This window comes from Macaca mulatta, chromosome 3 (genome assembly GCF_049350105.2).
Source record: "Macaca mulatta isolate MMU2019108-1 chromosome 3, T2T-MMU8v2.0, whole genome shotgun sequence".
NCBI classification, from domain to species: Eukaryota; Metazoa; Chordata; class Mammalia; order Primates; family Cercopithecidae; genus Macaca; species Macaca mulatta.
Genome location: NC_133408.1, coordinates 129,151,981 through 129,169,285, shown reverse-complemented (window position 1 = coordinate 129,169,285; position 17,305 = coordinate 129,151,981).

Sequence of the window (17,305 nt, the reverse complement as noted above, 5' to 3'; positions counted from 1 at the left end):
TCCTTGCAGATTTGATTCAACGCAAAAAAAATCTTTTAATATGAATCTCTTCCACTTTCTCTATGATAAGAGTAAGCATGACAAAAAAAATCATATCTGATTTGTCAGATTATGTAGCATTATAAATAATCAGGGGCTTTGAAATACCACTTGTTGCTACCCATTATACAGGTATCATTAGCTATGAAAAGTTTATTTTATCTGAATCTACAACAAAAGCATAATAAGCATTTATTTACTATTGTTAAAGAACTTTCCTTTGTCTGTACCCAGGTTTTACTAATGGAACACCTATCTCCAAAAACACTCAGACTATATCTATGCAAGTAAAGCAGCAGAGTAATATCAGATACACAGCCAGGCAAAATGAAACTCAGGCTATCCAGGAGAAAAAGTAAATTCAATAATTTCCACCTGAGTCATGTACAATTCAGTTTTACTTTAGTGCATTGGTAAAAGCATAACATAAAACATTTCCTGAAAGAACAAACTATACATTAACTGTCAGGACTTGCTAACGCAACTGTTAGCTTCAGAGGTTTTTCATAATTAGCAAAAGTAATCACAAGCTTTATCTTTCATAGTGGTGAGCCATTTATTATTAAAGACAATACAGCTAATGGTGCAAATTAGGAAAAACAATTAGGTGATTCAGTAAGTGGAGTCCAGTGTTTTGTTTTTTGTTCTATTGCAAAGGATGATTATTCATTATTAGATGGGGGATAAGGAACCTCCTTGGGCACAAATTTGAACTTTGCATTATTGGAGTTCAGACATACAAAGATATGTTTGCAAGTAGTGAAGAAAGGATTTGAGAGCAGCAATTCTGAACTGGAACCAGGGCAGACAAGAGTGCCCTTGAGAAAAAAGTCAGCGTAAAAGAAAAAGAAATCTAGGACTCTAGAATTGCAAACCAGATTCATCAAGGGAACAACATACTATGGGACCACTTAACTAAGCATGACGTCATTCTATAATCAACCAGCTCTGAGATGCAGCAGTCAAGTACCATAGTCTCACCTGCATGGCAAAGTGTCAGCATCTCTAGTACTGAGAAGGAGAAATCAAGTTTCAGCCTTCCTAGTACCAACACATAATAGAGGCTGCAGCTTGGAACCGTTTGCAGGTGAAGTGGCACCTCAGTGAAGCTTTCATGGACAACAGCCGAGTTCTGGCTTGATTATTGGAGCCCTGTCTTGTCAGCCATGGTAACAAGCAACAACAGGCCATTCAGAAACACAGAATATACCTTTTTGAGAATTCCTAGTTATAGGAGAAAGGGAATCAACAAGGGCCTTAAAAGCAAGGCACAAAACATCTAGATTCCACTTTTACTCATAGATTGGTAAGAACTAAACCATTCACTCTTTGTAGCTTTTCTGAAATTTTTACAATGATTGGGTAATATTATGAGCCAAATAAAACAATAAAAATTGTCTTTAAAATAACAATTACAATGTTCTGGTATAAACTTGGATTTTCTTCTGCTCACTCCACTAACATCTATAGAGCATATTCCATATGCCAGATCAGTGCTAAACAGAGGATATAGCCAGATAGAAATGATCTAGTCTCTACTCACAGTCATGGGGAAGAAAAATTTTAGTACGCCAAAGGAGTCTAAGTGTACTGGTATCACTTAGGAAGGAATGACCAGTTCTGTTTACAAGAACAAAGTCAAGAAAGTATAAGGTTGAGCCAGAAAAATAAACTATTTGAGCTGGATATTGTGTATGTAAAAGTTCCTCAGAATGGGAGTGCAGGGTGTAATGTGATGTGTTGGAAGACCTAGCTTAGAGTGGCTGCAACAGAATATGTGAAAGAAATACCAGATTACATATAGACAAAGGATAGATAGGTCAAGGTCATTGTATGACATGAAACTAAGTTTGGGTTTTGCCCTTTAGGGAGTAGGGAAGCCACTAAAAACTTTAAACAGGAACTAAACATTATTTGGGAGCTCCTAAACATTATTATTTTAGGCATTAAACATTATTAGATTTGCATTCTAGAAAGATCTACCTGTAGACTATCCAGGAGATTAATTTGATGCTGAGGGGCAAAGGGTGAAGGCAAGTTATAAAACAAAAAAAAATATTTAAGGAGACAACCGTAATATTCCAGGGCAGCAACAATAAATTCCCAAATGAAGGTCATTACAGAGAAGAAGATAAAAGAAGAGAGCTAATGAAATATGATAGGAAGATAGAAATTCTAGTCATTCATGAACAATAGAATATGAGGAACAAGGGGGAGGAAGATATTTAAGGTAGAGCTTCTAGGATTCTTTTAAATTGGATGACTTAAGAATGACACCATTAAACAGGATAGAAAAATTCCACAGAAGGAACAGGTATTTTAACCGAAACAAAAACAGAGTGTGTGCTGTGTACATTGTGTGCTGTTTACAATCATCTCAGTTGTTAAGGAACACAGTGTGTTTTTTTAGTTTCAGGGTACACAAATATAACTATGAAAGACATATAGTTTGGGATGCAGAAAGGAAAAGGTATTTTTCCTGCTCCTTTGAAAGGGTGCTTTATAAATAAAACTTTTTATATAGTCAACACACTTATATCTGGATAATTATAGATATGAATATAGATATGAGTGTCACTGCTATAACACGCACAGGGTCCTCCTGGAGTAGAAGGAACAGCACCTGGAAAACAGCTGGCTGTGAGCCCAGTGCCTTCCTTCTCCAAGCAGAGCTCTCCTTCCTGATCAAAGTGAGTCCACCTGGAGTTTATTTTCTTTAAAGATTTGCTCAATAGAGATTTTATTATCTTTGGTTTTTAAAAAAAAGTTAAAATGATATATTTACTATTTTAATAATGAGTTACATTTAATGTTTTATGGCAACAAAAAAGAAATATCTGATTCTGATGAGGAGAAACCAGCGCAAAAAGGCTGCAAATACCAAAAACCAGAAGCCCTCTTCTACTCCAAAGGATCAAAACTCCTTGCCAGCTTCTGAATTTAAATTCAGGAATCTCTGGACAGAGAATGAGTTTGACGAATTGACAGAAGTAGGCTTCAGAAAGTGGGAAATAACAAACTCCTCCAAGCTAAAGGAGCATGTTCTAACCCAATGCAAGGAAGCTAAGAACCTTGAAAAAAGCTTAGACAAATTACTAACTACAATAACCAGTTTAAAGAAGAACAGAAATGACCTGATGGAGCTGAAAAACACAGCACGAGAACTTTGTGAAGCATACACAAATATCAATAGCCGAATCAATCAAGCAAAAGAAAGTCTGTCACATATTGAAGATCAACTCAATGAAATAAAGTGAGAAGATAAGATGAGAGAAAAAAGAGTGAAAAGAAATAAACAAAGCCGCCACGAAATATGGGACTATGTGAAAAAACCAAATCTACATTTCATTGGTGTATCTGAAAGTGATGGGAAGAATGGAACCAAATTGGAAACACTCTTCAGGATATTATCCAGGAGAACTTCCCCAACCTAGCAAGGCAGGCCAACATTTAAATTCAGGAAATACAGAGAACACCACAAAGATATTCTTCAATAAGAGCAACCCCAAGACACGTAATCATCAGATTCACCAAGGTTGAAATGAAGGAAAAAATGTCAAGGGCAACCAGAGAGAAAGGATGGGTTACCCACAAAAGGAAGCCCATCAGACTAACAGCAGATCTCTCAGCAGAAAACCCTAGAAGTCAGAAGAGATTGGGAGCCAATATTCAATATTCTTAAAAAAAATTTTCAACTCAGAATTTCATATCCAGCCATAATAAGCTTCATAAATGAAGGAGAAATAAAATTCTTTACAGACAAGCAAATGCTGAGAGATTTTGTCATTACCAGGCCTGTCTTATAAGAGCTCCTGAAGGAAGCACTAAACATGGAAAGGAACAACCAGTACCAGCCACTGAAAAAACATACCAATTGTAAAGACCATTGACACTATGAAGAAACTGCATCAGCTAACGGGCAAAATAACCAGCTAGCATCATAATGGTAGGATCAAATTGACATATAACAATATTAACCTTAAATGTAACAATATTAACCTTAAATGTAAATGGGCTAAATGCCCCAATTAAAAGACACAGACTGGCAAATTAGACGATGAGTCAAGACCCATCGGTGTGCTGTATTCAGGAGACCCATCTGACATATAAAGACACACATAGGCTCAAAATAAAGGGATGGAGAATATATTTACCAAGCAAATGGAAAGAAAAAAAAGAAGCGGGGGTTGCAATCCTAGTCTCTGATAAAACAGACTTTCAAGGGCATTACATAATGGTAAAGGGATCAATGCTACAAGAGGAGCTAACTATCCTAAATATACATGTACCAAATAGAGGAGCACCCAGATTCATAAAGCAAGTTCTTAGAGACCTCAAAGAGACTTAGTCTCCCACACAGTAATAGTGGGAGACTTTAACACCCCACTGTCAATATTAGAAATATTGACGAGACAGAAAATTAACAAGGATATCCAGGAATTAAACTCAGTTCTGGACCAAGCAGACCTAATAGACATTGACAAAACTCTCCACCCCAAATCAACAAAATATACATTATTCTGAGCACCACATCGCACTTATTCTAAAGTTGATCACGTAATTGGAAGTAAAACACTCCCCAGCAAATGTAAAAGAACAGAAATCATAACACTCTCTCAGAACACAGTGCAATCAAATTAGAACTCAGGATTAAGAAACTCACTCAAAACCACACAACTACATGGAAATTGAACAACCTGTTTCTGAATGACTACTGGGTAAATAACAAAATGAAGGCAGAAATAAAGATGTTCTTTGAAACCAATTAGAACAAAGACACAATGTACCAGAATCTCTGGGACACATTTGAAGCAGTGTGTAGAGGGAAATTTATAGCGCTAAATGCCCACAAGAGAAAGCAGGAAAGATCTAAAATTAACACCCTAAAATCACAATTAAAAGAACTAGATAAGCAAGAGCAAACAAATTCAAAAAGTAGCAGAACACAAGAAATAACTAAGATTAGAGCAGAACTGAAGGAGATAGAGACATGAAAAACCCTTCAAAAAAATCAATCAATCCAGGAGCTGCTTTTTTGAAAAGATCAACAAAATAGATGGACTGCTAGCCAGACTAATAAAGAGGAAAAGACAGAAGAATCAAATAGATGCAATAAAAAAATGATAAAGGGGATATCACCACTGATCACACAGAAATCCAAACTACCATCAGAGAATACTATAAACACTTCTAAGTAAATAAACCAGAAAATCTAGAAGAAATGGATAAGTTCCTGGACACATACACCCTCCCAAGACTAAATCAGGAAGAAGTCAAATCCCTGAATAGACCAATAACAAGTTCTGAAATTGAGGCAGCAATCAATAGCCTACCAACCAAAAGAAGTCCAGGACCAGACAGATTCACAGCCAAATTCTACCAGAGGTACAAAGAGGAGCTGGTACCATTCCTTCTGAGACTATTCCAAACAATAGAAAAAGAGGGAATCCTCCCTAACTCATTTTATGAGGCCAGCATCATCCTGATACCAAAACCTGGCAGAGACAAAACAAAAAAAGAAAATTTCAGGCCAATATCCCTGATGTTCATCAATGCAAAAATCCTCAATAAAATACTGGCAAACCAAATCCAGCAGCACATCAAAAAGCTTATCCACCGCAATCAAGTTGGCTTCATCTCTGGGACGCAAGGCTGGTTCAACATACGCAAATCGATAAATGTAATCCCTCACATAAACAGAACCAATGGCAAAAACCACATGATTATCTCATTAGATGCAGAAAAGGCCTTTGACAAAATTCAACAGCCCTTCATGCTAAAAACTCTCAATAAACTGGGTATTGATGGGAAGTATCTCAAAATAATAAGAGCTATTTATGACAAACCCACAGTCAATATCATACTGAATGGGCAAAAGCTGGAAGCATTCTCTTTGAAAACCGGCACAAGACAAGGATGCCCTCTCTTACCACTCCTGTTCAACATGGTATTGGAAATTCTGGCCAGGGCAATCAGGCAAGAGAAAGAAATAAAGCGTATTCAATTAGGAAAAGAGGAAGTCAAATTGTCTCTGTTTGCAGATGATATGATTGTATATTTAGAAAACCCCATCATCTCAGCCCCAAATCTCCTTAAGCTGATAAGCAACTTCAGCAAACTCTTAGGATACAAAATCAATGTGCAAAAACCACAAACATTCCTATATGCCAATAACAGACAAATAGAGAGCCAAACCATGAGTGAACTCCCATTCACAATTGCTACAAAGAGAATAAAATATCTAGGAATCCAACTTACAAGGGATGTGAAGGACCTCTTCAAAGAGAACTACAAACCATTGCTTGAGAAAATAAGAGAGGACACAAACAAATGGAAGAATATTCCATGCTCATGGATAGGGAGAATCAATATCATGAAAATTGCCATACTTTCCAAGGTAATTTATAGATTCAATGCTATTCCCATCAAGCTACCATTGACTTTCTTCACAGAATTGGAAAAAACTACTTTAAATTTCATATGGAACCAAAAAAGAGCCCACATAGCCAAGACAATTCTAAACCAAAACAGCAAAGCTGGAGGCATCACACTACCTGACTTCAAACCATACTGCAAGGCTATAGTAACCATAACAGCATGGTACTTGTACCAAAACAGATATATAGACTAATTGAACAGAGCAGAGGCCTCAGAAATAATGGCGCACATCTACAACCATCTGATCTTTGACAAACTCGACAAAAACAAGCAATGTGGAAAGGATTCCTATTTAATAAATGGTGTTTGGAAAACTGGCTAGCCATATGCAGAAAGCTGAAACTGGATCCCTTCCTCTTGCCTTATAAAAAATTAACTCAAGATGGATTAAAAACTTAAACATAAGACCTAAAACCATAAAAACCCTAGAAGAAAACCTAGGCAATACCATTCAGGACACAGGCGTGGGCATGGACTTCATGACTAAAATACCAAAAGCAATGGCAACAAAGGCCAAAATAGACAAATGGGATCCAATTAAACCAAAGAGATTCTGCACAGCGAAAGAAGCTATCATCAGAGTGAACAGGCAACCTACAGAATGAGAGAAACTTTTTTGCAATCTATCCATCTAACAAAGGGCTAATATCCAGAATCGACAAAGAACTTAAACAAATTTACAAGAAAACAAACAACCCCACCAAAAAGCGGGCAAAGGATATGAGCAGACACTTCTCAACAGAAGACATTTATGCAGCCAACAAACATACGAAAAAAGACTCATCATCACTGGTCACTGGAGACATGTAAATCAAAACCACAATGAGATACCATCTCATGCCAGTTAGAATGGCGATCCTTAAAAAGTCAGGAAACAACAGACTCTGGAGAGGATGTGGAGAAATAGGAACGCTTTTACACTGTTGGTGGGAGTGTAAATTAGTTCAGCCATTGTGGAAAACAGTGTGGCGATTCCTCAAGGATCTAGAACTAAAAATATCATTTGACCTAGCAATCCCATTACTGGGTATATACCCAAAGGATTATAAATCATTCTACTATAAAGACACATGCACACGTATGTTTATTGCAGCACTGTTCACAATAGCAAATACTTGGAACCAACCAAAATGCCCATCAATGATAGATTGGATAAAGAAAATGTGGCACACATACACCATGGAATACTATGCAGCCATAGAAAAGGATGAGTTCATGTTCTTTGCAGGGACATAGCTGAAGCTGGAAACCATCATTCTCAGCAAACTAACACAAGAACAGAAAACCAAACACCTCATATTCTCACTCATAAGTGGGAGTTGAACAATAAGAATACATGCACACAGAGAGGGGAACATCACACACAAGGGCCTGTCAGGAGGTGGGGGGCTGGGGGAGGGATAGCATTAGGAGAAATACCTAATGTAGATTACAGGTTGATAGGTGCAGCAAACCACTATGGCACGTGTATACCTATGTAATAAACCTGCACGTTCCACACATGTACCCCAGAGCTTAAAGTATAAATATATATATGGTTATATATATATATATGGTTACATATATATGGTTTTATATATATATATATATATGGTTTTATATATATATATATCTCCAGAATCAAAGAAAACTAATAAAAATTATGTAAAATAAAAAAAGAGATCAAGACCACCTGGTCAACATGGTGAAAACCCATCTCTACTAAAAATACAAAAATTAGCTGGGCATGGTGGGATGTGCCTGTAGTCCCAGTTACTTGGGAGGCTGAGGCAGGAGAATCGCTTGAACCCGGAAGTCGGAAGTTGCAGTGAGCTGAGATCACGCCACTACACTCCAGCCTGGCGACAGAACAAGACTCTGTCTCAAGAAAAAAAAAGTAAAGTAATGTGTAATAATTTTCATATTTTGCTAAACAAGACAGTTCATACTCAAAGAGGAACTCCTCCTAAGAACAATGGAATTTTTTAAAAAATGGTTTTGTCTATCTGAATTGACTGCAGAACTGCCACATCAGTCAGAGTGCTTTTTTGTTTTGGTTTGGTTTTAACTGAACATTTTATAACGTGATAGCAAGCACTCCTTACCTTAACAAAACTCAGATGTGTAGTTCACATCTTAGCTCATCACACACGACTTCAAAGCCATGGTGAACTGACTGGGCCAGGAGCTGAGCGAAGAGCTGGTTGTTGAAGAGCTTGAGGCTGCAGTCGCTGGGGATCTCGCGGACAGTGGCTGAGTGGAAGCCGTGTTGATAGTTGCAGTTCCAACTCTGCACAAAGATGCTGCTGTCACTCGCACACTCGGCATAAACCTCTCCCCCAACATAGTACAAGTGCATACCTGCAGACACAAAAACACAGCCTTCCTTCACATGCCCTTTCATAGCATGCCTCTCCCACTGATTCTTGAAACCCTAAAAGATGTGACTCTTCCCTGTCAGGTTGGTTGTCAGATCACTGATCAGATGAATGAGATGTGTGACCTAAATGCCGCTTAGTTTAATTATAATCAGTACTTTTTCCATAAATCCATTTAAAAGTGGATTGTGGTCAGGCGGGGTGGCTCATGCCTGTAATCTCAACACTTCGGAAAGCTGAAGTGGGCAGACCATTTGAGGTCGGGAGTTCAAGACTAGCCTGTCCAACACGGTGAAACCTCTTCTCTACTAAAAATACAAAAATTCGCCAGACATGGTGGCAGGCACCTGTAATCCCAGCTACTCAGGAGGCTGAGGCAGGAGAATTGCTTAAACCTGGGAGGCAGAGGTTGCAGTGATCCAAGGTAGTGCCACTGAACTCCAGCCTGGGTGCCAGATCGAGATGTAATCTCAAAAAAGTAAATAAATAAAAATTCTAAAGAAAGAGTACTGCAACCCATGTTAACAGTCACTCCCAAGAACCAGTCAGTAAGGTCTCAAATACTATTCCTCCCATCACTCCTCTTTATTTGTTCCAAAAATATGGTATTATAATATTAGAAATGAAGTGAATATATGACACAAAAAATCAAATAACCTTCTTGTACCTATACAAATTTTAAAATTTAAAACTGGACACAGTTAATATCATGAAAACGTTACTTAGTGCACACGTTAACATTAAACCCACTTCAGAGAAAACCACAAATGACGCTTAAAAAATTTACCAACACTTATAAATTTGTTTCTCTTAACAAACACCTCAGAGACCTATTTCATTTAAAAGTTTTTCATCCATTAATATAAATCATATAAATAATGTCTACTTTTTATTTGTGAACAGCGAAATTTCTACCACATTTTCAGATACAATAATATAAAAACTCATAAGCAAAATGTAGACTATATCACTTTATCTAACATTCTTGGAATTAATGTTCAAAAGAGCATCCTAAGGCTGGGCACTCAAACCTGTAATCCCAGCACTTTCGGAGGCCAAGGTAGGTGAATCACTTGAGGTCAGGAGTTCGAGACCAGCCTGACCAACATGGCGAAACCCTGTCTTTACTAAAAAATACAAAAATTAGCTGGGCATGGTGAAACACGCTTGTAATCCCAGCTATTAAGGAGGCAGAGGCTGCAGTGAAATGAGATCACGCCACTACTGCACTCCAAACTGGGCAACAGAGTGAGAGTTCATCCCCCACCCCCGCAAAAAAGAAAAGCATCCTGAGAATGTTGCTGCTCATGCTAATTTCAATTCCAAACTATATTTTAATTGATTAATTCCCTCCAAATGTCTGGGTTTGAGATTTAATATAAATGTATAGCAAGGGACTGATGTTAGAAAAAATGAAGAAATTCTAGTCTAGTGAATATTAAGTATCAGAACAATTTTACTCCAACTTTTGATGGGAGAAAAAGTCTTCAGCACTAGAAGTCAGTACGATTATACATACAATCACTATGCAGTTAAAAGGTGTAGAAACAATCCAGAATATACTTATATATTTGGGTGTCCTCAAAATGAAATTGCAAAACTTTTAAAGAACAGATCTTACAGGCTTCCAGGGCTGCTCAGGGTCCGGTGTGCATAACTTTGAAATTCGGAAACGTTACTGATATAGCTGCTGGGAGTTTCTGTGGCAGGTCCTAAGTAGCACGTGAGGCAGTTCTGCATTATATGTGATTACATCCCACCATATTTATTGTTTCCTTTTCCCTTAATAAAATTTTAGAAAAGGAAAAAAAAGTATGGAATCTATAAAATTCAACATACAAATTAATAACAAAATTATGTGATTTTCATTAGTAACACTAACTGTACAATTTTCTTCCAAGAAAATGAACAACATGTAGTAGTAGCTCCTTTTTTCTAAAACCTGTTTTCAAAGTAGAAGGGTTAACATTTTTCCAGTTTGGACTTAATGTAAAGTTTAACTCCGTTAATTACAAGTCCTTTTTTTCATGTAATTTTTTCCAGGTGTTTTTAAGAGGCCCTTTGAAGAAGTAATATATTATTTGATCTTTGATTTATGAAAAATAATCCTGTGCTTTAATAAATTAATGAATCACTCACTTGTGACCATTACACACGACCCAAAGCTAAAGTTCAGTACCTTCTTATTCTCAGCTAGTTTTACTTCTTCAGCTGAGGTCCTCACATTTATTGCTATTGAGTATATTATATTCTGAGAATTATTATTGGGTATCCATTTTAACTGTGCCAACAACAAGCTGCCAGTTCCTGCAGCTATAAAATTATTGAGCTGGAAGAAACTGATGAGGTCACCTGAACACTCTAATCCCTTGCCCAGAGGCATGACCCCACTGAAATGAGGCCTCCCTCAGCAAAATGTTCCTATTGCTGAACAACATTAAACAGGAAGAAGAGGGGAACAAAACATAGGTGCCAAAATTGTAATGGTAAGAAACTTGTTGCTTTTCTTAGGATCAAAATCCCCTCCTGTACCTCCACTGGACCAGGGAATAACTGACTGGACAAGATCTCAGTGTTGAAGAGCTAGGATGTTATGCTTAGGGCTGCTGATGAGCATGTTATAATGATTGACACATGCCAAAGCACATGACCCTGAGAAATAATTTCAAATCTACCCTTGTCTTGTAACTTAAAGTTGTACTATAACAAAAGTATTCATGGGTTTAAACACAGTGGAGTTAAACACTGTAAGAGCTGGAAAATGGGTTTTATTTTCATTATTTTTTTAATAAAAAGAAACTTGTTGAGCAAATCTCTAACAAAAGCCCAGCATGTAACAGAGGTCAGAGTTGAAGTGGACTAGCAGGACCAAGAGCCCTGCTCTTTTGTTGCCTCTTCCATTCTGCTCACCAGCCCTTGTGACAATTTGGGCTCCATGGTACACAATTTGAAAACCCCTCCTTATTGACACAGATGAGGAAATTGAGCCCCAGAGTGTTTAAGTTACTCCAACTTTCTCAATTACTAATTGGCAAATGTATATCATCAAGCCTTGTTGAATTAAATACAATAATTTTGACTAGCCATCTCTTTCTGTCAGGGATTGCTTATTTGAAAGGCAGAGAATTATACTCAAACTTGCTCAAGTAAAGGAGGAGATATTGACAACATAGAAGGGGATGCTGATAAAGTGAAGAGTGACAGCTTCATAAGCCCTGAAGCAGGGATCCTACAAGACAGAAATTAAATTCATTTGCTTGTTCTGTCTCCGTAGATGGGCATTGCAATGCTTTGAAGTTCAAAGTGGGTTATTTCCCATTTTTCCCTAATTTGGCAACTAGATCAACAGCTGAGAAACAAAGGTGCTAAATAAGATTCATTCTAATTTCAGAAAACATCCAACTGTGAAGTCCAAGGGGGCTTGTTGAGAGCTGCTTCCAGCAAAACTAGCACTACAAAGACTCACCACCTCACTACCCATACATAATAAAGAGAGAGGACAGAGGGAGTGTGATGGTGTCCTTTGGTCTGGGAAGTATAGTGTTGATGAAGACAAACTATGTTGGTGTCTTCACCTGTGAGGGAAGGGAGCACAGTTTAAACTCTTTACCTACTCTATACCTATTGGGGGAACCTGCCCCCAATATTTCAACATAGGTTCTTTCTATTTTCACTAAGTGTCAGCCAGCTGAGAAATAAAGAGAAAGAGTACAAAGAGAGGAATTTTACAGCTGGGCCTTTGGGGGTGACATCACATATCGGTAGGACCGTGATGGCCACCTGAGCCACAAAACCAGCAAGTTTTTATTAGGGATTTCAAAATGGGAGGGGGTGTATGAACAGGGAGTAGGTCACAAAGATCACATGCTTCAAAGGGCAAAAGGCAGAGCAAAGATCACATGCTTCTGAGGAAACAGGGCAAGGACAAAAGCAAAGATCACAAGGCAAAGGGCAAAATTAGAATTACTGATGAGGGTCTATGTCAGCTGTGCACATATTGTCTTGATAAATATCTTAAACAACAGAAAACAGGGTTCAAGAGCAGAGAACCAGTCTGATCTCAAATTCACCAGGGTGGGGTTTCTTCCCCACCCTAAAAAGCCTGAGGGTGTATTTCAGTCCTTATCTCAACCGCATAAGACAGACACTCCCAGAGCGGCCGTTTATAGACCTCTCCCCAGGAATGCATTCCTTCCCCAGGGTATTAATTATTAGTATTCCTTGCTGGGAAAAGAATTCAGTGATATCTCTCCTACTTGCACGTCTGTTTATAGGCTCTCTGCAAGAAGAAAAATATGGCTCTATTCTGCCTGATCTCACAGACAGACCTTATGGTTGTTTTCCCTTGTTCCCTAAAATCGCTGTTATTCTGTTCTTTTTCAAGGTGCACTGATTTCATATTGTTCAAACATACATGTTTTACAATCAGTTTGTACAGTAGTGGTCCTGAGGTGCTGGACATTTTCAGCTTACGAAGATAACAGAATTAAGAGATTAAAGTAAAGACAGGCAGGCTGGGCACGGTGGCTTATGCCTGTAAACCCAGCACTTTGGGAGGCCGAGGCAGGCAGATCATGAGGTCAGGAGATCAAGACCATCCTGGCTAACATGGTGAAACCCTGTCTCTACCAAAAATACAAAAAATTAGCCAAGTGTGGTGGCAGGCACCTGTAGTCCCAGCTACTTGGGAGGCTGAGGCAGGAGAATGGCATGAACCCAGGAGGCAGAGCTTGCAGTGAGCATAGATCACACCACAGCACTCCAGCCTGGGCAACAGAGCAAGATTCCATCTCAAAAAAAAAAAAAGACAGGCATAAGAAATTATAAGAGTATTGTTTGGGAACTGATAAGTGTCCATGAAATCTTCACAATTTATGTTCCTCTGCCGTGGCTCCAACTGGTCCCTCCGTTCGGGGTCCCTGACTTCCCACAACATACACCCTTACTGAAGAAGATGAATGTGACCAGAAAATAGCATACAACTACCACACTGACTAGTCTCACTTTAAATTTTTGATCACGACGTTAAGTGAACTTTCAGTACTGGCTTATCCTCATATATTTCTATAAGAACTCTGTTTTCTCTCCTATTAAAACTGCTGTTACACATCTTCCTTCCACTAAAATCGACAATAGCCTCTCCACTTATACCCAATTGGTAGATTTTCCTTAGGAAATAGATGCAATCAAAAGAGAATGAGTTCATCTTCTCACCAACAAAATCTATTGATCAATGCATCTGGTACCCACGTCTTCTGCCTATTACAACAGAAAAATTATCCCTCTCCCAGTCTATGTCCAACTCAAAGAGTTTTGGTCTTAAATTGCACTCATCTCTCCTGTGTCATCAATTTACCCCTTTCTGCTGGATTATTCCCATTAATACTCAAGCATTAGATTAAATAAATAAATAAATAAAACTTCAGACCAACATGTCCCTGTAGTTTCTACCCATTTCTCTGCTAACCTTTAAAACAAAATTACTATAGATACTTGTCACTTTGATATTAATTTACCTATTCAGCTTTCTTTTAGTTAGTATTTGCATGACATATGTTTTCTCGTCCTATTATTTACAACCTTTCTATTTTCCTATGTTTTTAGATGTCTTTGGAGAACCATATATAGTTTAGTTTTTTAAAAAGAATTCAGTCAGGCAATCTTTGCTTTTAATTGCAACCTATAGGCCTACATATTTAATGTCATAATTGATGTATTTGGACTTAATTATACCACCTCACTATTCGCTTTCCATTTCCTCATTGGTTCTATGCTTTTTTTTCTTTCTCTCTTATATGGCCTTATTTCAGATTGATTGAGATTATTTATTATTTCAGTTTTCCCTTCTCAAGCAAGCATACTTCATCTTACCATTTTTAGAAGTTACTCTAGAGATTATAATATCATCAACATAGCAGTCTAATATTTATCGGCACTTTTACCTCTTCTTGTTCAATGTCAGGAACTTCTACCCTTTAACTTCATTTAACCCCCTTTTGACATATATGCTATTGTTATCATGTATTTTAATTCTATATATATTTAAACTCAATAGAAATTGTAATTATGGTTTTATATTTATTGAGATTTATACACAGTTACCCTTTTGGTTAAAAACAAAAAACAAAAAACTTTAGTGTTCCTTTTAGTGTATAATGCATGCCTGCTGGAAAAAAATTTTTTTCCAAGTTTTTGTTTTGAAAATATCTTTATTTTATCTTCATTGTTAAAGAATACATTTTTAGATGTTTAGAAATCTAGGAGGGCAGTTATTTTCTTTCGGAACTTTGTAGGAAGTTTCATTGTTTCTGATGAAAGACAAAAAATCTCATTCTTTTTTTTTTTTTTTTTTTTTTTTGAGACGGAGTCTCGCTCTGTCGCCCAGGCTGGAGTGCAGTGGCCGGATCTCAGCTCACTGCAAGCTCCGCCTCCCGGGTTTACGCCATTCTCCCACCTCAGCCTCCCGAGTAGCTGGGACTACAGGCGCCCGCCACCTCGCCCGGCTAGTTTTTTGTACTTCTTTTTAGTAGAGACGGGGTTTCACCGTGTTAGGCAGGATGGTCTCGATCTCCTGACCTCGTGATCCGCCCATCTCGGCCTCCCAAAGTGCTGGGATTACAGGCGTGAGCCACCGCGCCCGGCCAAAAAATCTCATTCTAACCATAGCTTCATGAGATCCCTATGGCTACTTTATAATTTTTTTTTTTTTTTTTTGCCTTAGTTTTCAGTACTTTTGCTACAGTGAGGTTAAGTTTTGTTTTCCTATTAGTTATCTTAGATAGGGTTTACAGGCAGGCATTCTTGAACCTGGAGTTTGATACCATTATCAGATTTGGAAAATTCTCAGCCATTATCTTTTCAAATACTGCTGATGTCCCATTTTTCTCTCAACATTTTTAGGGTTTCAATTACCCACGCTAGATGTTCTCACTATATCTCCTATTTTATAACTCTCTCTTTTTATTTTCTTTTTTTTTTTTTTTCTATGCTTCATCCTGGGTAATCCTACCTATTTCCTAATTCTCTCTTCAATTGTGTCTAATCGGTTATTAAATCTATCCACTGAGTTTTTAGTTTTAGCTCTGAGGTAAACTCAGTTTTAGAATTTTAATTTGTTTTCATAGCTTCCAATTTTCTGTCAAATTTCCTACTCTTGTCCTTAATCTCCTTCAGCAGAACAAGAATCCTAAAGGTGAATCTATCATCTGAAGTTCATGTGAGTCTCTTTCTATTGTCAGGTTTTTTTCTCCTTATTTTTCATTAATTCATTTTATGTACTAACATGAACTGGTTATTTTTACTGAGTGCTGGACATTATTTTTTTTAATCATACAAATAATTTGAAGCGATGATGACATTATGTTACTCCAGAGAGAATTTGTGTTTTCTTCAGACAGGCAGTTAGGGGCTCTAATAATGTGGGAATCTCTTAATCCAATTTTAAGAATTGAGTTTACCTAAAATTGGGTTTAAGCCCCTGCCAAACTTGAACTACTTCTGGTTCACATTTATTCCTAAGAGTAAGTTCCCTGAGATTCCGACCCAGAGCTTGATGGAGAGTGGCTCCAACGGCTTTCCTCCTTGGCATACTCTGGATTACAGATTTAGTTCCATTAGTCTCTTGAGGCTACTAAAAGTGCTCTTTAAGTCTTTCAACCTCTCTGTTACCTCTTCTAGAATCCCCTAATGGAAAAGTAAACTTCAGTGCTGAGTTTACCTCTCTTGGTTTCTTTCTTCCTCCAAGACTTATTACCCATCGCCATTTTGTTGGCTACTCAACATCTTCAGGCACAGAGTTTTTATAATTGGTCTTGCTTTTCTAGTTGATCCCAGGGTTGGTACATATAACCCAGGAATGACCAGCAGCAGAAATCACTAGAGAGAGTTGATTACATTTGTTATCTCTACGTCCCCCTTTTCCATTTTCTGTCTTCTATTCTGTCCAGTGTTATCCCTCACTGTTGCACTACACCTCTCTTGTCAAGATGACCAAGTGATAAAATCTCAGTCCTCATTTTACTTGCTCATCCAGTAACATTTGACAAGTTTTATTCCTCTCTTTCTTGAAACATTTTATTTTCTTGGCTTCTGGAAAAATCTACTCCCTGAGTGATTTTTCTGTGTCCTCTGCTGGCTCCTCTTCCCTTTCCTATCATCTCAGTGTTAGCAAATTGATTCCTTGATGTCCTTTTCTTCCCTTTCTACAAACACAATAGAAGTAATCATCTCCTTTAGTCTCATGGTCTTAAATATTAAGCTGGTGTAAAAGTAATCGCTTTTTCCCCATTACTTTCAATGGCAAAAATCTCAATTACTTTTGCACCACCCTAATAAAAAACATTAAAAGTATGTTGATGAGTACCAAATTTATATCCCTAGGCTTTCATCTGAGCTGCAGCCTATTACATCTGCCTTTTTGACAACTTCTCTTGAGTATCTAAAAAGCATCTCAAACATAAGATTCTAAAGGT